This window comes from Schistocerca cancellata, chromosome 8, assembly GCF_023864275.1.
Source record: "Schistocerca cancellata isolate TAMUIC-IGC-003103 chromosome 8, iqSchCanc2.1, whole genome shotgun sequence".
NCBI classification, from domain to species: Eukaryota; Metazoa; Arthropoda; class Insecta; order Orthoptera; family Acrididae; genus Schistocerca; species Schistocerca cancellata.
Window position 1 is genome coordinate 42,564,721 of NC_064633.1, and position 24,732 is coordinate 42,589,452.

At 44.5% G+C, this 24,732-nt stretch overlaps 1 protein-coding gene across 2 annotated transcripts in view; it reads left to right on the top strand.

Moving 5' to 3' along the window:
- Positions 1-24,732, top strand: part of LOC126094604 (protein white-like) — a 316,644-nt gene that overhangs the window by 239,460 nt on the left and 52,452 nt on the right. The gene's annotated exons all lie outside the window — the stretch shown is intronic.

Genomic DNA, 24,732 nt, shown 5'->3' on the forward strand with positions numbered 1-24,732 from the left:
CTCGCTGCTCCTCCTTCCTGTAATACCTGCATCCCACCTACTCCCACAAGTGTAAAGCTAAACCCCCTCCAGCCACCCCTGAGCTTACAGCCCCAGTTCGTCCCATCGATCCCCCTGTCCATCCCAACAATTCCCTCTGTCCACGCCCCATGGCCGAGGACATCATCCGGTTCCTTACCGTTGTACTGCAAAACATTCACCCTTTTCAGCGCCCCCACACTTTCCGACAAATCTCCCTTGCCGCTCGCTCCGTTTTCCACCTGAACACCTTCGCCACTTACTCCCACAACCAAGCCCTTCACCTTCACCCACCTCAACACCCTGTTTTAAGTCTCTTCCCTTCCTGCTCTTCCCTCCCCCCCTCCTTCCCACCATGGCGCAGCACGAGTATCACATCCTCTTCCAGAACATTCGCTCCTTCCGCTCCAACAAATACCTCCTCATGCACACCCTCTCCCACCACCAGGTCGACACCTTCCTCTTGAACGAAACCTTTCTCCAGCCGCACCATTCTATCCGCACTTCTCCCTATATCCTCCACTGCAGTCACGCTCGTGGTCCTCGTGAGCAGGATGGAGTCATGATTGGCCACCTTAAGCATATCCCCGTCCGGCCACAACCTCTCCTCAAGGACCCCACTGAACACCTTCTCCTTAGCGTCTTCTTCCCCTCACCATTACCTGTGCCACCATCTATGTCCGCTCCACTGCTCCTCTTCCTTATGACTTCATCTCGCACATTAACTGCACCTTCTCCACCTATGTGATTGCCACCGACCTCAACATCCATAGCCGCACTCCTGCTGCCCTTTGGCGGTGGCATCAGTTCCTCTCCACGATCCAAGCTGACCTTGTTCCCCTTTCCCAGCACACCCGACCCAAAAGTGACACCACCCCCGATGTTGTCATTGCCTCCTCCAACCTCCTTGGGCGTATCGCTGTCGCCGTCCTTGACCCCACAGGTAGCGATCACCTTCCTGTCCTCACCAAAACGTCTGCTCACTGCCCCCCTCTGGCTCCGCACCCTGCACCCCCTCCGAAGGTCGTCCATGACTATCACCGTGCCAACTGGGATGCCTACTGGGACTCCATCTCCACCCAGGTCGAAAGCCACCCTCTTACCTATCGCCATCCTGACGACATCATCCTCACCTTGTCCTTCCTTCGGAAGGTAATTACTGACGCCGTGGATGCCCACGTTCCTACTAAACCCATCCACCCACACTGTCCGATTCTCCCTCCGCGGGCTGTCCTCCTCCTCCGTGAATCGCTCCTTCCTGCACACTCGTGACGGGGATACACTCCAACGCCACTGGCAAATACAGCGACACGTATGGAACCTTATTACAGCAACGAAACGCCAAGACTGGCGCCAGACCTGCACACGACTCAACGCCACCCTCCCTATCAACTCCTCCACGTACTGGTCCGCCTTCCATCGCCTTACTGGTTCCCTTTCCGCTCCCCACTACCCCCTTCTCCATAACGATCGCCCCCTTCCTGACAACCTCAGTAAGGCCAACCACTTCGCTCCCCACCTTTCCGAGGTCTTCTCCATCCACGATGATCCCCACTTTGATTATTCTCTTTTCCCCACCGTCATGGAATGTGCCGATACCTCGGTCGCTCCACTTGCTCCTAGTCTCCAGTACTTGGGGCAGTTGCCCCCCTCTGACATAAACACTCCCATCACCCATCACAGCACAAGACATTAAACTTATCCTCCAGTCCAAACGCAACACAGCCCATGGTCACGACTGTGTCACCTACCGCCACCTTTGAGAAAGCCCCTATTCCTTCCTGACTGTACTCACCCATCTCTATAATGTCATCCTCTCTACTGGCTTCTACCCTGACCTGTGGAAGACCTCCCGCGTCCTCTTATTCCTCAAACCCAACAAACCCCCTTCTGCCACCTCTTCCTATTGTCCCATCTGCCTCACCTTCGTCTTCAGTAAGGTCTTTGAATCCATCCTTTCCCACCGTATCCATCAGCACCTTGCTCAACACCACCTCCTCCCCCTTACCCTGTGTGGCTTCTGACCCTCCTTCTCTGCTGAAGAGCAACTCCTCAACCTCATTCACCTTCTGTCCCTCCAGCTCAACTCCCGTTGCTCCACCATTTTGGTTTCCCTTGACCTCCAAAATGCCTATGACCGTGTATGGCATCCCGGTCTCCAAACCTACGCCCTGCCTATCAATTTTGTCCATCTGGTCACTTCCTTCCTCTCGCACCGTCCCTCCTATGTTACCCTCCACAACACCAACTCCCGTATCTTTTATCCCATGACTGGCGTCCCCCAGGGTTCTGTCCTCTCCCCTCTCCTTTATCTCTTGTATACGGCTGATATGCCTAAGCCACCCCAACCAGTCCACCTTCTCCAGTATGCTCAAGACACCACCTTCCTGGCTCTCTACCCTACCCTTCAAAGGTCTCAACGTACCCTCCAAATCCACCTTAACCAGTTCACCACTTGGTGTAACCAGTGGTTCCTCTGTCTCAACCCCTCCAAAACCGAGGCAATCATCATAGGCCGCACCACTCGCTCCTTTCGCCTCCATGGTTTCTACCTCACCCTTTATGGTCGTCCCATCCAGCTCACCCCCACCCTGAAATACCTTGGCCTCACCCTCGACCGACACCTCACCTGGACCCCTCATCACTAGACCATCCAGCAGAAAGCCCATTCCCACCTCCGCCTTCTGAAACTCCTGTCTAGCCGGATATGGGGATTTCATCTTTCTACCATCCTCCACACCTACAAATCCCTCATCTGTCCTATCCTCTGTTATGCCAGCATTGCTTGGATCTGCAGCCCCACCCGCTTTTACAAGGCCCTCCAAATCCTTGAACGCCATGCACTCTGCCTTGCCTTCCATATCTGCCTTCCTTCCCCCATACGGCTCCTGTATGAACTGATCCCCATCCCCCACCTCCTCCTGTTCCTCCAACATCTCCGCATCCTTTACATTGTCTGCAGGCTCTGGTTTCCTCCTTCCTCTCCACCCCCTACCCGTTGCCACGCCTCTATCGCTGTATCCCTCCCCCTCTCCACCTCCACACCATCTCCTTCATCAGGGCAATTTCCAACGCCTCCCCCTCCCAGATGACGAACTTCGCCATGACATCTATCCTTCCTTCCAACTAGAAACTGGCCTTGTCCCCACCCCCCTCCCCAGGGCCCCCTTTTTCCTCTTCCCTCCTTCTCCCAGAGCGGATTTTCCTCCTTCCCCCCCCCCCTTCCCCTGAGACCCTGCATCCATACTTGCCTCTTTCCTTCCCACATCCCTCCCTACCTGGCCCTCTTCAGCGTGCCCCCCGCTCATCTCCCCATCTCTTCCCCTCCCTCCCTTCTTCCGGTCTCCCTCATCTCCTTGCGCCTGGCAGATCCTCCGTTTTGATCATCATCAGTGTGCCACATCAGTGTTGTGTTCAGTGCTGTTTCTCCTGTGAGAAACCTCCTCAAGAGGTGTGATTTTAATTGTGTACTGGCTTGAGGTTCGCCGTCAGTGTTTGTTATGTGCTACGCCATCCATCGGTACCTTTTATGCTCCAGTCATACTGTGCCTTGTGTTCTTTTAATTGTCGCAGTGTGTGGCTTTTGTGTGTGCTACTTTTAAACAGTTTTGAATCTCCATTTTACAGTCACCCCGTTTTTTGCCTATTGCCTTACATGATGTTCCCCCTTTTTTATATCTATCACCATATTATCTCCTTTGTTATTTTTAAATGTCTTCTATTGTTTGTTCTATGTGTTTCGGCTGAAGAGCAGCACATATGCTGCTGCCAGCCCACCCCGATGGATGGGGAATTGAAATACAATAAAGGAAAAAAAAAACCTAGTCCAGCGAGACTGGTACTCGCTCTGGATTGCGTCTCTATCTCGGCAGTACTGTGGTCTGGTCGTTGCTTGTTGTTGACATTTGCCTGGCTCTGGTTCCGATGGGATATACTGTTGGTGTTTGGTGTTGTGGTTTCCACAAGCCTCCGTTGTTTATCTCTTCCTTGTTGTGTCGCTCATAGTCGGTCGTGGTCGGTTGTTGTCAGTTGTCGTTGGTCGGTCGTCCGACTCGTCCTGTGTTTACCCGGTGGTGCGTGCTCCACCGCCGGCGGCTTCCCCGCCTGGCGGCTCCGATACGCAGCCCAAGGCGTTCCCGCAGTTGGTTTTGGTTACTACACAAATGCAGCCAATAGTAAGTGAAATAATGATGAAATTTCACATGTAAAAAAAAGTATTTTGTTAGGTTTTTGAACTTCCACTGCTGTGAGTGTGACTCCTGAATCCTTCCTGGTCATACTGACAAAATTTTTTGAATTTGTTTGTAAAAGTGTAGACAGTGGAAATTAAAATTTCCTGTGGTGCCTCTCCTGCTCCAGGTCGGCCCGTTTGACGTTCTACCCTCCTTAATGAATATTTTCTAGTAGCATCGTTTTTGAGCTACCTACATTTCATAATATTTTGTTTGGTTATTCCTTCTATTTCTGAAATTTTAAACTGTTTTAAAAAGTTTGTTAGCTAAGTGTGGGAACTGTCTTTTTTTTTCTTTCTTTCTGCGGAGCGTTTTTCAGTTTTCTTAGCGAATAAATATTTATGGAATGAAGACCATAATTTGTATAAAATATGTTGGTCATGTTTTCTATTGGGTAATACTATGGACGCCATCATCAGTAAAAACAAAACTATAATTTAACATGCCGGAATGTGGCATGTGAGAGCTCTTAATCGTGTAGGTAAATTAGAGAATTTAAGAAGGGAAAAGAACAGGTTGAAGTTAGATAGCAGGAATTGGTGAAGTGTGCTAGCAGAAAGAATGGAACTTTCAGTCACTTTAGTACAGGGTTAACAACATAAAAATAGAGATAATGCAGGAGTCGGCATTGTGGCTAGGGCATCCCGTCGGGTAGACCGTTCGCCTGGTGCAAGTATTTGAGAGTTGACGCCACTTCGGCGACTTGTGTGTCGATGGGGATGAAATGATGACGAAAAGGACAACACCCAGTCCCTGAGCGGAGAAGGTCTCCGACCCAGCCGGGAATCGAACCCGGGCCGTTAGGTATTACATTCCTTCGCGCTGACCACTCAGCTGCCAGGGGCGGACGGGAGAAGGCCTAATAATGAGTAGGAAAATGGAAATGCATGTAAGTTTTTATGAACAACAGGGTGAACATTTTACCACAGTCAAGATAGACACGAAGTGCACACCCACCGTGCTAGTGCAAGTTTATGTGCAGGTGATGAAGAGATTGGATGAATGGATGATAAAATGAATTATTCAGATAGTTTAGAGAGACGACCATCTAGCTGCAGTGGGTAACTGGAATTGGACAGAAGGAAAACGAAGACAAGGAAAGTAGTAGGAAAACATGAACTCGTGAAAGGGAATAGAAGAGGAAGCCGTCTGCTAGAATTTTGCGTAATTTAATGATCAATAAGACTTGGTTTAAGAATCATGATAGAAGATTGTATGGTATACCTGGAAGAGACCTGTGAAAATTTTTGTGTTGACTACATGGCAAACAGAGATTTAGAAACCAGATTTTAAACTGAAACATATTTATAGGAGTAGATGTGGACTATAACAATATTTATTGTTGTATGAACTTGGCAGCACTACCATATAGGTGAAATACCAAGGCCCAGAAGAAATCGTTGGATATCGCAGGAGATCTTGAATTTAACTGAAGACAGGAGAAAGTATAAATATGCACCAATTGAAACAGGCGATAGGGAAAAAATGAGTTGGTTAGAAAATGCAAAATGGCTAAACAGAAATGGCTAGAGGACAAATGAAAACAGTAGAAACACGCATGAATAGCAAAGAGATAGATGCTGCATATAGGAAAATTTAAGAGACCTTTGGAGAAAAGAGAAGCAGCTGCATCAGTATCGGGAGTCCAGAGTGCAATCCAGTTCTCAGCAAAGAAGGGAAAACTGAAAGGTGGAAGGAATACAGGAAGTTCTCTTAAGAGAAAAATATTATTGAAAGAGGAAATAGTTGAAGATGACATGGAAGACAGTATATTGCGAGAAGAATTTGGCAGAGCACTGAAATAGGTTTGTCGAAACAAGGCTCCTGGAGTGGACGACATTCCCTCATAATTACGGTGATCCTTGAGAGAGCTATTCATGACAAAAATATTCCACCTCATGTGCAAAATATATGAGATAGATGAAATACCCACAGAGCTCAAGAGGAATTTAATTATTCAACCTCCAAAGAAGACAGATGCAGACAAGTATGAATAGTATCGGACTATGCATTTAATAGTTCACGATTTCAAAGTATCGACACGAATTGTATACAGGAGAATGGAAAAACTGATAGAAGCCAACCTGGAGAACAGTTTGATTCCTGCGGAAATGTATGAACACACAAGGCAATACTGACCGTATCCTCTATCTTAGCGTAGTCGGCCCTGTTGGCCTAGCGGTAAAGTGCTTGCATGAAAATCGAGAGGTCGCGGGATCGAAACCTGGTTGAACAACGAAAATTTGAGTCTGCCTTTAATCCAACCTTCACCTGCCACCGACGAGAGAAGTTGCCACTAACTACATGTGGATCGGATTCCACTTTAAAATGTATGTTCCCTTGCCTTGGTTCAGTAACTTATGTAGATTAGAGACACGCAAACGCCAAAGTGGCGACCAATTGTAGGACTTCCAACAGGCCGTTGAGCTACATGCAATTATATGAAGAAAGAAAAACCTGCATATGTAGATTTAGAGAACGGTTTTGATGCTGTTGTCTGAACTACACCCTTTTAAGTTTTGAAGGAATTCGTGCAGAAACCAGATTGCAGTTGTAAGAAATGAAGGATATGAAAGGGAAGTAGTAACTGAGAAGGGGATGAGATAGGTTTGTAGTCAATCTCTGATATTATTCAATCTGTACGATGAACAAGCAGTAAAGAAAATCAAGAAAAAATTTGTAAAGCGAATTGAAGGTCAGGGATAAAAAATAAAAATCATTGACGTTCGCTAGTAACATTATAATTCTGTCAGAGACGGCAACTGACTTAGAACCTAAGTTGCATGGAAAGCATAGTTTCTTGAAGAGAGATTCTAAGGCGAACACAAACAAAAGTAAGACAAGAGAATGAGGTTAGAAAATAAGACACTGAGGGTAGTTGGTGAGTTTTGCTATTTTGGCTGCCAATTAACTGATGATGGTCGGAGTAGAGAGGATATAAGTGTAGAATGGCTATAGTAAGAGAAGCATTTCTGAAACAGAGGAACTTGTTAACATGAAATATAAATTTAATTGCCACAGAGTCTTTGCTAAAGGTATTTGTTCGAACTGTAGCTTTGTATTAAAGCGAAACGTGTACTAGAAACAGATCAGATAAAAAGAGAGAGAAGTAGCTTTTGAAATGTGGCTCTACAGAAGAAACACGAGAATAAGTTGAGTGTAGGTAGTAAAGCAAACTGGGGATAAAAGAAATTGGTGGAACAATATAAGAGAACGGGACTTACTGAGGAATAAAGAAATAACCTAACTGGTAATGGTGGGAAGAGAGGGGAAGGATGGTGTGTTAACAATCGTAAAAGGAAACCAAAGCACGAGTATGATAACTAGATAGAGAAGGAAGTAGCTTGCAGTACTTATTCACTGATGAAAAGGCTCGCACAAGAGAAGACTAGCGTGGGGAGCTGCATCTAAACCACTCTTCGGCCTGAAGACAAGAACATCAACAACATTGCTATGTGACAACAAATGCACTTTTGCTTGTCAATTGAGACTAAGAATTTTTGTCCTTGTCCATATTTTATATTTTTATAATAGAAATCGGGTTGAGGTGAAAAGTAAATCTTAATCCCCATATTATATCTACTCAGATATGCAGCTATTGCTTAGTGTTAAATGTGAGGAAAGTGGAGGAAATAGTATAATTACGTTGCGGGCTGATATGTCATCTTGAAACTGTGCAGTGTATGGAATTCACCCTGCTTCTGGGGGCCAAAGTGGAACAGTGGCAAGACACAGGATTGGTATACCGGAGAACTGCTGACGAGCCATCGAGATTCAGGATTCCGGGATTTCCCTAAATCGTTGAAGGTGAAAATCGTAACGGCTCCTTTAAAAGAGCATGACCGATTTATTTCCCCATCCATCCTCATTCCGAGCCAGTGCTCGGCTTCAAATGATCTTGTCGTCGACAGTACGTTAAACCCTAACCTTCCTTCCTTCCTGCAGCCTGCGAAACACTGCTGCCTGTTGGGTTGCCGAATTCTGCGATTGTAGGCGTAATTTTCACTCTACGTTGTCAGCGATGAACGGATTCAGCAGTTTACACAAGTGGTAACCACTACGTCACTATAGAACTGCGAGCGAAGCTCTTGTGTCGAAACGGGTGAAGTGAGAAACTGCTTATTTGAATTTCTGTAACAGTTAAGATTCACGAGCGTGGGTGTTAAAAGTACGAGGATCGTACTGTAAGAAACGCAGCACTTTTTTCCTCTCGGCCAGTTTCGGTTGAAAAAATGCGAAATTCGACGTAAAACATTTTGAAATATTCCCGCTTCAGCTCCTCTAGTTTCATGAAGTTCCTGTGCGTGACGCCGCTGTACGTAGCTTTCAAAACGGTGTCTGTAACGGCGGTGTGTCCCAAACAGAGGGCTGTCATTGGGGTTCTTTTTGGCGGAAAACAAGAGCATTGCAGATGTGCAGAGGCGCTTGCGGAGATTTCTAAGGAGATTCGACAGTGAACCAAAGGACGGTGAGTCGGTGGAGAGGCGTCTGTCATCACCGCAACAGGGTCGCGCAGACCTGTCCGATCTCCCGCACGCCGGCCGACCCCTGTAATATTGGAACGTGCGGACACCCTCCTTCGTGGTGATCGGCGCAAAGCTATCCGCAAAAGCGCGGTGAGTAGTTGGGTGATGATGATGATGATGTTGTTTGGTTTGTTGGGCGCTCAACTGCGCAGTCTTCAGCGCCCGTCCGCAATCCGAATGTGTACACAGTCCAGTCCAACCACTTTCTTGAAGTATTTGGGTGATATGCCCACGAGAATTGTACGCGAATCGCCGACAAGTTTCATCAATAGAGAGGTAGCGATGGCCTCGGAAATTACTCGTATAACGAAATACTAACTAGCGTCCGGCGCAAAACTGAACATCAGCAAATAAGGAAAACTGAACATCGGTCGCAGAACTACAAAAGCCAATTAGAGAAGTAAACTGCATGCAATGTATGGGCATCGACTTCAGAAGAAATAGTTTTTCTTGTGACTGGTTTGTTGTACCCCGACACGAATTCGTCTCCTGTGCTAACCTTTTCACCTCAGAGTTCCACTTGCCACTTTCGTCCTTAATTATTTGCTTGACGTATTCCAATCTCTGTCTTCCTCTGCAGTTTTTGCCCTCTACAGCTCCCTCTAGTACCACGGACGTCGTTCCCTGACGTCTTGACAGATGTCCTATCATCCCGTCACTTCTCCTTATCAGTGTTTTCTACATATTCCTTTCCTTTCCGTTTTTGCCATAACCACCTCATTCCTTACCTTATCAGTCCACCTAATTTTCAACATCCGTCTGTAACACCTTATCTCAAATGCTTCGATTCTCTTCTTTTCCGGGTTCCCACAGTCCATGTTTCACTAACATACAATGCTGTGCTCCAAAGGTACATGATTATATATCTCTTCCTCAAATGAAGGGCAATGTTTGACACTAGAACACTTCCCTTGGCCAGAAACGCACTTGTTGCCAGTACTAGTCTCCTTTTCACGTCCTCCTTGCTCCGCTCTTCATGTGTTTGCTGCTTAGGTAGCAGAATTTCTTAACTTCCTCGTGGTCACCAACTATGATAAGTTTCTCGCTGTTCTCATTTCTTCAGTTTGGAACCGCGCGACCTCTACGGCCGCAGGTTCGAATCCTGCCTCGGGCATGGATGTGTGTGATGTCCTTAAGTTAGTTAGGTTTAAGTAGATCTAACTTCTAGGGGACTGATGACCTCAGATGTTAACTCCCATACTGCTCAGAGCCATTTGAACCGTTTTCTTTGTTCTCATTTCCGCTACTTCTCATTAGTTTCATCTTTTTCGTTTTACAGTCTATACTGTGTAGTCGTTAAACGGTTCATTTCATTCAGCAGGCCATGTAATTCTTCTCCACGTTCTCTGGAGATTATCAACAGATCTTATTATGGATATCCTTTCAACATGAATTTTAATCCAGCTATTGAAGCTTTCTTTCATCTCAATCATCCCTTCTTCGTTGTACAGATTTAACAGTAGGGGCGAAAGACTAAACCCTTGCCTTACACCCTTTTTAATCCGAGCACTTCGTTCTTTGTTTTCGACTTTTCTTGTTCCCTCTTGTTTCTTGTACATAGTATACAGGGTGATTCAAAAAGAATACCACAACTTTAAAAATGTGTATTTAATGAAAGAAACATAATATAACCTTCTGTTATACATCATTACAAAGAGTATTTAAAAAGGTTTTTTTTTTCACTCAAAAACAAGTTCAGAGATGTTCAATATGGCCCCCTCCAGACACTCGAGCAATGTCAACCCGATACTCCAACTCGTTCCACACTCTCTGTAGCATATCAGGCGTAACAGTTTGGATAGCTGCTGTTATTTCTCGTTTCAAATCATCAATGGTGGCTGGGAGAGGTGGCCGAAACACCATACCCTTAACATACCCCCATAAGAAAAAATCTCAGGGAGTAAGATCAGGGCTTCTTGTAGGCCAGTGATGAAGTGCTCTGTCACAGGCTGCCTGGCGGCCGATCCATCGCCTCGGGTAGTTGACGTTCAGGTTTCATAACTAACCTTTTTCGTAGGACTCTCCATACAGTTGATTGTGGAATTTGCAGCTCTCTGCTAGCTCTGCGAGTCGATTTTCCTGGGCTGCGAACAAATGCTTGCTGGATGCGTGCTACTTTTTCATCACTCGTTCTCGGCCGTCCAGAACTTTTCCCTTTGCACAAACACCCATTCTCTGTAAACTGTTTATACCAACGTTTAATACACCACCTATCAGGAGGTTTAAAACCATACTTCGTTCGAAATGCACGCTGAACAACTGTCGTCGATTCACTTCTGCCGTACTCAATAACACAAAAATCTTTCTGTTGAGCGGTCGCCATCTTAGCATCAACTGACGCTGACGCCTAGTCAACAGCGCCTCAAGCGAACAAATGTACAACTAAATGAAACTTTATAGCTCCCTTAATTCGCCGACAGATAGTGCTTAGCTCTGCCTTTTGTCGTTGCAGAGTTTTAAATTCCTAAAGTTGTGGTATTCTTTTTGAATCACCCTGTATATTAAGCGTCTTTCTCTAAGCTGACCCCTACTTTTCTGAGAATTTCAAAAAACTTGCACCATTCTACATTGTCGAACGCTTTTTCCAGGTGGACAAATCCTGTAAACGTCTCTTGATGTTTCTTCATCCTCGCTTTAATTATCAGTCGCATCAGAAAGGGCCTCTGTGGTGTATTTGACTTTCCTAAGCCAGACTGATCGTGATGTAACAGGTCCTTAGGTTTCTTTCCCATTATTCTGTCAATGATTCTCATCAGCAACATTGATGCATGAGCTGTTAAGATGATAGTGCGACAATTCTCGCATTTGTCGATTCTTGCAATCATGGGCATTACGTGGACGATGTTTTCCCGAAAGTCTGATGGTATATCGCCAGTTTCATAAATTCGACACACTACCGTGAATAATCCTTTTGCTGCCACTTCCTCCAAGGAATATACGCCAAACTATATCTGCGAAGTATAAGAAATTGATGAATGGCGGGAGGCGTGCAGCCGTAATAACCACTGTGTCCAGATGGCTCAGTGGCCAGAGCTTCTGCTTAGTAAGGAGGAGCTCCGGGTTCGAAACCTGGCCCGCCACAAATTTCCAACTTTCCCCATGATTTCATTCAATGCCCGCTTGCAGCCAACGTCTGTAATTCCTTTGTGTCTTAAAAGATATAAACACGTTGCTCAAGTATCTGGATAATGGATGGTTTTGGCACAGCTGCGCTTTGCTTGTTTGTAGCAACCTGACGACTGCACCACAGGATTTTATGTTTTGGAATTTGAGCGAAGACAATCGATAGTTCAAGTGTAATGTGCATACCGCCGTCGATTCAACACGATGCCGCCTCTGCTCAAGTAGATTTATAACTGGCTTACAAAATTCTTGGAAGCTGGTTGCTTATGCAAAGGGAAGTCTGATGAAAACGTCGAGCGTATCCGACATGCGTTCACTCGGAATCCTCGGAAGTCCACAAGACGCCTGCAAATGAAACCTCACAAGTTGCAGTTACTGTAGCACTTGCGTTCCAGCAACTATAAGAGGAGGTAAAAAATTTGCATTTCAGTTCTCTGTGATATGGCAGAGGGCAGCTTTTCCGAATGATTTACCTTTTCAGCCGAATCAAAGTTTCATATATCGGGTGATTTAATTTGATTTTTTATTTGGTCCTGTTGATTACACATTGTACAAAGACTCTACTGGTAGTCCGCATCTCATAGTCTCGCGGTCGCGTTATCGCTTTCCGAGCAGAGGGTCCCGGGTTCGGTTTCCGGCGGTTGGACTGAGCAACGGTTGGGAATTTGTACGGGCGCTGATAACCGCGCAGTTGACCGCCCCACAAACCACACATCATCATCACTGTACTAGTAATACAGGACAAGTCAAGTCATACAAAGTCAAGTAATACAAAATTATGTGAGCATTTTATGTATACTACAAAAGTTTATTTTCAATGAAAAATTGATTTTGGACAATATTACAGCTTGCATTTTACTGGCAAAAGTTCAAGTGGATGCTTATAATAGCAGAATGGACGGAAGTACACATTTTTATCTCAGTGCCACAAATAAATAATGAAATTTACGTTTTGTTGTTATGATCTGACTTAAAATAAAATTTTTTTTCTTCATCACAGAAGTAAGTTCACGTGGACACTAATAGTGTAGAATAAATTTTAGTACGCATTTTGACCTATATATAAATAAATTTACATTTTATCGCCATAATTTATGTTAGAAGTACACAATTTTGTCTTCATAACTAAAGATTTTCTTTATTTTTACTCAAAAGTATGCCTTATTACTTTAGAAATTGATTCATTTGATAGTAAGTTTGTTCTCTGAGAAATGATTTTAGCTTCGTTTTGAATACCTGCATGTTGTCAGCTTCGTTCTTCCATACTGTTGGGAAGTTTGTTATATACTTTTATTGCTGGTTTGGTTGCTCTCCTATGGACTTTTATCGGAGTCCTCAGAGTCAAAGAGATCTCTGTTAGAGGTCCCACATATCAACCTCACTGCTACTTTTTTGTAGTTTGAAGACTCTTTCAACCCCAGAAGATACCATAGGAGAATACAGAATGGAAACGTGCAAAATATGACAAAAGCAATATTTTTCTGTTAATGTGAGAAATACCTCTCAGGGCAAAACACGCTGCGCTAAGTTTTTTTGTCCAGCTGATCACTTTGCTCTGTCCATCTTAGGTGGCTGTCTATCTGGATGCCTAGGAATCTTGTGTGTGGGGTTTCATAATTTTTTTTATTTACTATCTGAAATTGTATAATGTTAGGTTTTGAAAAAAATTTGGGTTAGGCTATTTGCCGTGAACCATTTTTGTACTTGGTTAGTGACTGTCAGGGCTGTATCCTGCATTATGGAGTTGGGATCCTTGAGCAGAAAACCCGAATATTCCGCAAACATGACTATTTTTGCTCTGTCGTTAATTCTAATTGGCAGATCTTTAATGTAGATCAGGAAAATCAGTGGCCCAAGGACCGAGCCGTTTCCCTAGTCTCAGTTTACTGTTAGACCTGCCTCCAATAAGATAACTCTTTGCTTCCTGTTGTGTGCTGAAGTAAAACGAAGTAATGTAAGAATTTGGGGATTGAGAATTCCTGAATCCGTCGTCGAACATGAGAGGGACTCACCGAAACTGAATGTCTGTACTGCTGTTGCGGTTCACGAAGTTTATGAACCTTTCCTTTTTTGCGGAGTAAACTGTAACAAGAACATTACACATTGGTTGTTTCCTCAACTTCACGATGATTTCAATGATTTCATTTTTATGCATGACAGCGCACCGACTCACTATTACTTTTAGGTGCGGCACTACCTTAACACCACCATCCCACAACGTTTGATTGGTAGAGATAAGCAATAAGATATTGTTGATTGCTTTTGGCCTCGCAGGTCACCAGATGTCACACATAGCGATTTTTTTTTCTGTCGTGGTACATAAAAGACAGTGTTTTCGCACCTATGGCAGCTACTCTTCAAGAGCTGAGGCATCTAATTGTTGAAACTATCGAATAAACAAGGGCCTGCTGATTCGTATGTGGCATGAAATTGACTACCGTTTCGTTTCTTGAGTAGCGCAAGCTGCTCATGTTACGTATATAGTCGCAGCGGAAGCTGAGTATCACAGTGGTGTACTGGTTATGTTCCTAAACTATTGCGTGGAGGGTCGTGAGTTCAAAACTCATTTGGTGTGTAAAATTTTAATTTCTTTATTCGGTTCGAGTATATTCTAGAAGTATCCACAAACGCCAAGTATCATTGTACTGGAATGTTCTGTAACTGTATATATGCTGTACGTGTTCGGGCCGGAGGCAGTTCGCTACGCGCTCTTGTACGAGGGCAGTTCAATAAGTAATGCAACACATTTTTTTTCTGAAACAGGGGTTGTTTTATTCAGCATTGAAATACACCAGGTTATTCCCCAATCTTTTAGCTACACAACACTATTTTTCAACGTAATCTCCATTCAATGCTACGGCCTTACGCCACCTTGAAATGAGGGCCTGTATGCCTGCACGGTACCATTCTACTGGTCGATGTCGGAGCCAACGTCGTACTGCATCAATAGCTTCTTCATAATCCGCGTAGTGCCTCCCACGGATTGCGTCCTTCATTGGGCCAAACATATGGAAATCCGACGGTGCGAGATCGGGGCTGTAGGGTGCATGAGGAAGAACAGTCCACTGAAGTTTTGTGAGCTCCTCTCGGGTGCGAAGACTTGTGTGAGGTCTTGCGTTGTCATGAAGAAGGAGAAGTTCGTTCAGATTTTTGTGCCTACGAACACGCTGAAGTCGTTTCTTCAATTTGTGAAGAGTAGCACAATACACTTCAGAGTTGATCGTTTGACCATGGGGAAGGACATCGAACAGAATAACCCCTTCAGCGTCCCAGAAGACTGTAACCATGACTTTACCGGCTGAGGGTATGGCTTTAAACTTTTTCTTGGTAGGGGAGTGGGTGTGGCGCCACTCCATTGATTGCCGTTTTGTTTCAGGTTCGAAGTGATGAACCCATGTTTCATCGCCTGTAACAATCTTTGACCAGAAATTGTCACCCTCAGCCACATGACGAGCAAGCAATTCCGCACAGATGGTTCTCCTTTGCTCTTTATGGTGTTCGGTTAGACAACGAGGGACCCAGCGGGAACAAACCTTTGAATATCCCAACTGGTGAACAATTGTGACAGCACTACCAACAGAGATGTCAAGTTGAGTGCTGAGTTGTTTGATGGTGATCCGTCGATCATCTCGAACGAGTGTGTTCGCACGCTCCGCCGTTGCAGGAGTCACAGCTGTGCACGGCCGGCCCGCACGCGGGAGATCAGACAGTCTTGCTTGACCTCGCGGCGATGATGACACACGCTTTGCCCAACGACTCACCGTGCTTTTGTCCACTGCCAGATCACCGTAGACATTCTGCAAGCGCCTATGAATATCTGAGATGCGCTGCTTTTCCGCCAAAAGAAACTCGATCACTGCCCGTTGTTTGCAACGCACATCCGTTACAGACGCCATTTTAACAGCTCCGTACAGCGCTGCCACCTGTCGGAAGTCAATGAAACTATACGAGACGAAGCGGGAATGTTTGAAAATATTCCACAAGAAATTTCCGGTTTTTTCAACCAAAATTGGCCGAGAAAAAAAATGTGTTGCATTACTTATTGAACTGCCCTCGTACCTGCAAGTGCTGAATAAACCTTCGTTAAGTGAAGTTAGTGGTCGTCATGCATCTACTTACGCATTCTTCTACGTGACATTACTCTGGTGGAGACGCTGGGTATCGGAACTAGTGATAGCACACATTATCGACGACACCGTGTCTCCCATCAGACCACGACAGAGCCGACGTTTACGTTCCGAGAAACCCGAGTTCGAGCCATATTCAACAGATCGCAATCCATCGGAGACAGAAGAAGCAGTGGACGTTACGATGACAGAAACTGTAAGCCACCGTATGAGACATTCTTCCGGGATCTCTGGTGACGATGGCCAAGATCAAAAGAAGTGTCTGAAGGTACATGAGCGTGCAGCCAAATTTAACAAAAGGGATGACACCGTATGTTTGGGTACCGTATTTTTGTACTTGGAGGGCACTGCCAAGCAATGGTAAGAGAACAACGAGGAGACGTTCTCAAGCTGGGAAGTATTCCAGGCGGAACTGCGCAAGTATTTCGTCGAAACACAATGACAGATGTGCAAGGCTGAAGGTAAATTAAAGTGCAGGGCACAGCGTCCAGGAGAAAGTACAGCATCCTACATTCTTGGAGCTGTGTAAAATAGTGGATCCTATAATGAAGGAGAAAGATAAGGCTGCACATCTCATGAAGGGTGTTGCTGAGGGCATGTATCAAGCCCTACTCCTGGAGGAGGTTTCGACAGCAGACGACTTCAAAAAATGGTGCCAGCATATCGAGACAATACATCAAAAATGAATTACAAGCAAGAAGTTTTAGCGCATTTCGAACGTCGTATCGATTTCAGTGATGGAGGAAGAAACTAATTTCACAAGTGTTCTTCGTCAGATAGTGAGAGAGGAAGTTCAGAAGGCACTTGGATTGTACGGCGAGAAAAAAACCGAGACGCTTCAAGAGATCATAAGGGAGGAAGTGGAACAGACATTGAACCCAATCTCTCGTTCTTCATTTACATTTAAAACGATGAAAAAGTCGAGACCCAGGTGGAGTTACGTTCCTACAATGCGGCATGGGGAACCTGTTTGAACGCCAAGGAAGACTGACGTCTGAAGGACCCAGGATAACCAACCAGTCTGTTTCCACTGCACACGACCGGGACATGTGGTGCGCTATTGTCGAGATGGGCGGCGGATATTTGATGACGCCCGCGCCAGAAGACAGCAGACCGATCTTAGCAGACACTAACTCCGGGACGAAAAAGATGAAGATGTGGGTGAAGGACGACTTAGGCTACCATTGCCGCAAGCTAGCCGCTGGAGAGAACGCTCCCCAACACGCCGATCAAGGTCTCCATCGCCGTTTAGAAACTCCAGCCGATCACCTAACCGCCGCAACCTGGAAAACTAAAGGGTACGACCTTCCTTGGAGGTGAGGCCGCAGAAGAGAAAAATCCTCCGCCATCGATCACTACAAAAAGGCAAGCCCAAGCTCTTGTGGACTCAGGAGCATCATATTCAGTCATTTCGGAGAAGTACCGTCGCCAGTTGCAGAAAACCGTATTCGTCGACAGCAAAACTTCTCTGCTGAAGGTGGTTAATGGGAAATATGTAAAACCTACAGGAAGATGTACCATTCTTATGGGGATAAGTGGCCATACACAGCGCTTAGAATTCATCGTCTTACAAGAGTGTAGTCATGACGTCATTCTCGGATGGGACTTTTTGAAAGCTTCTCAGGCAATTATAGATTGTGGTCGCTCGAAGATGATGCTAGAGATACTGAGAACTGAAAGACGCGCATATGAGTGTATGGAGACTATGTGTACTGTATGGAATGATCATTCCTGCACTCAGCGCTAGAAAGGTAGCTGTCATGCATCATGCCATGCATTAACCCATGGATCTTGTACTGGAATGTAAGCATACCACTGGAGAAGAACTTGGATCATCCCAGCCTCTGTCGTCTCGTTTAAGAACGGATTCGGTGAATTGTGGATAGTTAACCGTCGTCCAGAACCGCAGATCCTTCCGAGACGTATGTGCATAGCAAACGCTGAGCCGTTGATTGCAGAACAGCTGAGCGTCATACAAACCTCCCATGCCGAGTCTGTGAGCGGAACTAGCGCTACCACTACGAGACTAGCTCGACTATCAGGATATCTCACTAAGGAACAACAGAAGAAGCTACTTGCCATTCTTCAAGAGTTCTCAGAATGCTTCAACCCACAGTTGAAGAGCAAATTAGACAAATCGGTGGTGAAGCACCGGATTAGCACTGGAGACCACCAACTAATAAGCCATGGAGCGTGCCGTGTGTCGGCAACGGAACGTCGAATGATTCACGACGAGGTAGAGGAGAAAATTATGAAGAATGACATCATTCAGCTTTCGCAGAGCCCATGGTCATCACCAGTGGTTCTCGTCTGGACGAGGGATGGCAGTTGGCGCTTCTGTGTTGATTACAGGAAGCTTAGTAAGATAACTAAAACGGACGTTTATCCTCTTCCACGAATTCACGATACACTAGATTGTCTGAAGGGGGATAAGTTTTCCTCAACCCGGACATGTACTCTGGATACTGGCAGATCGAAGTAGATGAGGCTGATGGTGAGAAAATTGCATTCATAACCTCTGAGGGCCTGTATGAGTTTAAGGTAATGCCGTTTGGTTTGTGTAATGCACCAGTAACGTTTGAACGAATGATGGATAATCTTCTATGTCACCTGAAGTGAACTATGTGTCTTTGTTATTTACATGACATTATAGTGTTCTCAGAGACTTTTGTTGAAAACATAAAAAGACTGAGGGCCGTTCGTAAGTGTCTCCAACAAGGCGGACTGAAACAATCCAAGAAAGTGTCTCTTCGGAGCAAAACAAATCAAAATACTTGGACACCTTGTATCAAAGAAAGTGTGCAGCCAGACCCAGAAAAGGTGAAATCTATAACGGAATTTCCCATTCTTAAAAGTGTTAGAGATGTGAGAAGCTTACTCGGATTATGTTCTTATTACCGTCGTTTTATCAAAGATGTTTGTATTAAAGCCAGGCCACTCCAAGAGTTATTAAAAGCTTATGCTAAATTTATCTGGGGTGGTGCTCAACAAGATCCTTTCGATGTGCTGCGAAAGGCTCTAACGACTGACCCTGTACTTGGTCTGTATGATGAGAGAGCACCTACAAAACTACACACAGATGCTAGTGGGTATGGGATCGGTGCTGTTATGGTGCAAATTTCGGATGGAAAAAAGAAGCTTCTCGGCCACTTACAAAAGTCGAGAGAAACTATTCAACTACAGAAAGTGGATGTTTTGCTGTGATCTGGGCCATGTTCAAATTTCGACAGTATGTCTATGGAAGACCGATCACAGTTGTTACAGTCCATCATACACTATGTTGGTTGACAAGTCTTAAGGATCCAACAGGACGACTCGTCAGGTGGGGACTACATCTTCAAGAGTATGGAGTTACCATAGTGTACAAAAGTGGAAGAAAACACGTAGATGCTGACTGTCTCTCAAGAACACCTGTGCAAGATCATCAAGACTTTGATGAAGATAGTGACTGTCTCGCTGCACTCTAGGGTCTCTCTGCTGAGCAGAAGAAAGAAGCCAAGATGCCTCAAACTATGCTTTCCTTAAATCGGTCAGAGGATGTGAAAGGACAATTTAAGGTACTTAATGGATTACTTTGCAAGAAAATCTTTGATCCCTTTAGAAAGAGGTGGCTACCAGTGATTCCTAAACACATGCGCTTAGATGTTCTACGGAAATTCCATGACACACCTGAGGCCGGACATTTAGAAGTTATTAAGACATAGAATCCGCGATAGATTTTTCTGGTCAGGTTTATTTAGGAGTGACCGTCACTATGTGTCGCACTGTTGAGAGTGCCAGAGGAGAAAGTCAGAAACTACCTTGGCCGACTCATACCAATTCCACCAGCCGAAACGCCTTTCCAGGGTGTTGGGATTGACCTCCTCTGACGATTTCCAACGTCCAATAGATGGATTATTGTTTGCACTGATTATCTGACATGCTATGGTATTACAAAAGCCGTGAAAACAGCCTAAGCATCCTAGGTAGCGAAAGTCATCGTGGAAGAGATTGTATTAAAACACGGTGACCAAAGGTCGCTAGTTACGGATCGAGGGAAAATTTTTCAATCGAATCTTGTGACAGAGAAAAATCGTCGGTGCAACATTACTCATCACATGACGACTGCCTAACGTCCGCAAACTAACGGGCTTACTGAACGCCCTAATAAGACCTTCGCCGACATGCTATCAATGTTCGTCAGTGTTGAGCAGAGCAACTAGGATGAGGTGCCACCTTTCGTGACGTTTGCCTACAACACAGCCAAACAAGACACCACAGGACTTACGCCCTTTTTCCTGGTGTATGGGCGTGAGGTGACTACGACGATGGGCACTGTGTTTCCGTTACATCCTGATGACGTGGACGACGACTACATCGGCCAGGTGTTAATCAGAGCTGAGGAAGCTCGGCAGTTAGCTCGACTCCGTACACTGCAGGCTGAAGAAAACGATCGCCGAAGGCATCACACGAGCCACCGGCCTGTTGTCTACCAGGCTGGTGACCTCGTCTGGATCTTCGCTCCTGTTCGGAAGGTTGATCTCTCTGAGAAACTCCTCAGGCGCTATTTTAGACCTTATGAGGTTATAAGACAGTTGTCTGATGTTACTTACGAAGTTAAAGATCAGAGATACGTTCCACGTCCTTCGAATGAAGCCCTATAAAGATCCTGCAACCCAGGGCAAATTCGAAGCTCCAGCGACAGGCAACAAGCGTAAAGGTGACGAAGAGCGTAGCGGCAAAATAAGTTCTAAGATTACCGCCAGGACGAGCAGCACTCATCGGGAGTGGGAGTATGCAGGATCGATGACTCGTTCCCGGACTGGGACGACGTAACACCGAGACGCTGTTCTCTTAAGGAGGGAGCAATGTCGCAGAAGAATCTGAGTAGCACAGTGGTGTAGTGGTTATGATAATAAACTTTGCGTGGAGGGCCGTGAATTCAAAACTCATCTGGACTGTAAACTTTTAATTTCTATATTCGGTTCGAGTACATTCTAGAAGTATCCACAAATGTCAATGGAATGTTCTATAACTGTATATATACAGGGTTATTACAAATGATTGAAGCGATTTCACAGCTCTATAATAACTTTATTATTTGAGATATTTTCACAATGCTTTGCACACACATACAAAAACTCAAAAAGTTTTTTTAGGCATTCACAAATGTTCGATATGTGCCCATTTAGTGATTCGGCAGACATCAAGCCGATAATCAAGTTCCTCGCACACTCGGCGCAGCATGTCCCCATCAATGAGTTCGAAAGCATCGTTGATGCGAGCTTGCAGTTCTGGTACGTTTCTTGGTAGAGGAGGTTTAAACACTGAATCTTTCACATAGCCCCACAGAAAGAAATCGCATGGGGTGAAGTCGGGAGAGCGTGGAGGCCATGACATGAATTGCTGATCATGATCTCCACCACGACCGATCCATCGGTTTTCCAATCTCCTGTTTAAGAAATGCCGAACATAATGATGGAAGTGCGGTGGAGCACCATCCTGTTGAAAGATGAAGTCGGCGCTGTCGGTCTCCAGTTGTGGCATGAGCCACGCGTGAAACTTGCCCGCACGCGTTCAACCGTTTATTCGCTCACTGCAGGCCGACCCGTTGATTTCCCCTTACAGAGGCATCCAGAAGCTTTAAACTGAGCATACCATCGCCGAATGGAGTAAGCAGTTGGTGGATCTTTGTTGAACTTCGTCCTGAAGTGTCGTTGCACTGTTATGACTGTCTGATGTGAGTGCATTTCAAGCACGACATACGCTTTCTCGGCTCCTGTCGTCAATTTGTCTCACTGCGCTCTCGAGCGCTCTGGCGGCAGAAACCTGAAGTGCGGCTTCAGCCGAACAAAACTTTATGAGTTTTTCTACGTATCTGTAGTGTGTCGTGACCATATGTCAGTGAATGGAGCTACAGTGAATTTATGAAATCGCTTCAATCATTTGTAATAGCCCTGTACTGTATGTGTTCGGATCGGTGGCAGTTCGTTCCGCGCTCTTGAATGTGCAAGTTCTGAATAAACCTTCGTTAAGCGAAGTTAGTGTTCGTCATTCATCTAATTGCACCTTCTACGTCACGTGCCTGTGTGAATATAAGACTTTGAACTTTCCTCTATCCACTAACAAGCACAATGTCTTTCTGTCTTTAAATAGTTTGTCTGTAGTAAATAACTGAAGTCTGGTCTTTCTTTTTGAATCACCCTGCGCAGCGAAATCATCTTCTGTCTGTTTGTTATACCATAAGGAGTGTGTCACAGTTAAAAGCGGGAACTGACACAGATGTAAGTATACTATAATAGTAGAAAAAAACATGAGTGGCTTGTGAGGTAATTTTATTTGGTTACAAACCAGCTATGACAATCAGAAAGAAATGTCGAGCTAGCGAGTAAAAATGTATTAGAAATGGAATCTTTTCGGTTTAGTCCTCATGTGGGAGGGGATGATGGAGGAAGAGCACGTTAATTAACTCTTATTGAGGGTTTAGGGGATCGAGTACGGTGGATTGCAATGTCTTATCCAAATGTTTACGCGGTGGAGCTGGTACAGTAGCAGTCAACCATCTTGAAAGATAATTCTGTATAAGATACAGACAATACTATGTAAACGGTTTTTTGTGAACAGCCACTGCAGACAGTGCGACTAGTCAATGTCTGTAGGCCCCACTATAATGTCCCCTCTCATTCCCGTGTGAGCTTTATACTGATAGATAATTAACTTGAAACTGATTGTATCGCAAGACATTTTGTAACTTTATCTATCGCTTCTTCGAAAATTAAAGACGTTGAAGCGCGTTTGTGTTGCGTGGAATTATGGATAAGGAGAAACAGACTTTATTTATGTTAACAGTACAACTTCAAATTCACCGCTTTTCAGTAGCTGTTCTATACGTGGAAAATTATACAACTACAGTAGTATGTGAGTTCACTGCGTCTTTACTCACGGGAAAGACACTACTCATTTTTGTGGCAAAGAAAAGGTCGCCAGTTCTCTTAAGCCATTTACTTGCACTTACCATTCTTTTCTCTTACAGTATCGGATAAACGCAATAACTCCCAGTAATAGTAATATTGTATAACAAATTTTCACTCTGCAGTAGACTGTGCGCCGTCTTGAAACTTCAGGCAGATTAAATAAAATTCTGTTTTAACTTTCATTCATGCAAAGGAAGCATGTAGTCAATTCTACAGAACCTCACTGCAGAACCAATTAGAAATGCAGTGAAGATTCAAACTGAAACCTACTTCCTCACAGAAACGTGTACTACTAATTCCCCTGTGATGTCAGTACTAAAAATTTTTTTATTCGCTAAGTAATAAGTGATAGAAATGGAGTCCAGCAACACTGATAGCAACGTCATAACGAATAACCACGAGAAATGCATCACACATGAAGCACCTTAAGATAATGTACGAATATTAAATGTAATTTTGAAATAATTTCCGTAGAGTTGTTGAATGTTAATGACAACATCAAATCACCCCAGAATTGCTGCTGTCATTGAATGCAGTTCCGTTTCAACCACATTTCGAGTGAACGTACAGTGGACATTTGGAGTTGGGTACTGGGCGAAAGGCGATTTCTCACATAGAGCTGCACGTCTTCAATGTTCGAAACGACAAAAGAGCTGGGCAGTGGCTGAGTAGAGCGTATAACGGGACCTGTCTCGTTAGAAATTTGCCTGTTTCCAAAGGACGCAAGTCATCGAGTATACCGACAGACCGATGGTGTGTTTTACTCACAGCGCATGGAGGGTTTAGTTCATACCGTAGGCAATTCTGTGGAGATTTGGTGGTAATTTTTTCTACCAGTCATCTAGGTTACCGTGAACACGAAATAATATGGTTCTTTCAACGTTCTCGGTGGCAAAATGCTGTTCTTTCTCTTACATTTTGACGATGGATATGCTCTGGACACTCAGTACTCTCTCTGCTTTTAATTTGAGTTATATTTTCTGTCTTTAATTGTGATTTAATTAATTAAGACCTCAATCGACAGGTAAAATACCATTGCATGCTATTTACTCCACTTACGGCAACGATTAATGTAATAACTGTGGCCCAAAAATTATCGTTGACTTATTCACTGAATTTTGTCTCTAGTAAATTATTGGAAAAACCTCAAGCATTTTTTGCCTATTACTTTCAGAACAGTAACGGACCACGAGTAGCAACAGCCCACAGAATGCTTGGAAACAATTCCTTTTGTTTAATTCTTTAATCCCTTTAATATTGACTTTAACTATATGAAACTTAACCTTGAAGCTAGAAAAGACCATCGGACTTCTGAACAAATGAAAGTGACTGCAGGTTCTATCGCATTTAATGAATGAAAATTTGCCCTGCCGTAATTGGCAACTGGAATTAAATTCTACGTCCGAACGAAAAGCTTCAGTATTTTATTATCCGAATTTTGTAATAGTTCTGAACTTTCATCTTTAAATAATTGCTAATGATATTCTGAAGGATAAAATCAGATAAAAATGGTCCAATGTCTGTCTATAGTCATAATTTAGACCATTACTACTACGTAATTTTTAGGTTAATTGCAAAACAACGTAAAATGGGAGATATTAAAGCTGAAGATATTTTGAGAGCTTAGCTTGCCCTTAACAAGGTATCTTAGAAAGTAGACTCTTCTTAAACACGGAAACTCGATTAAAAATACAGAATGCATGCCTGCAAAAGTTTCAAGATGGTCAAAATTAGAGTACATGTTGATTATAGT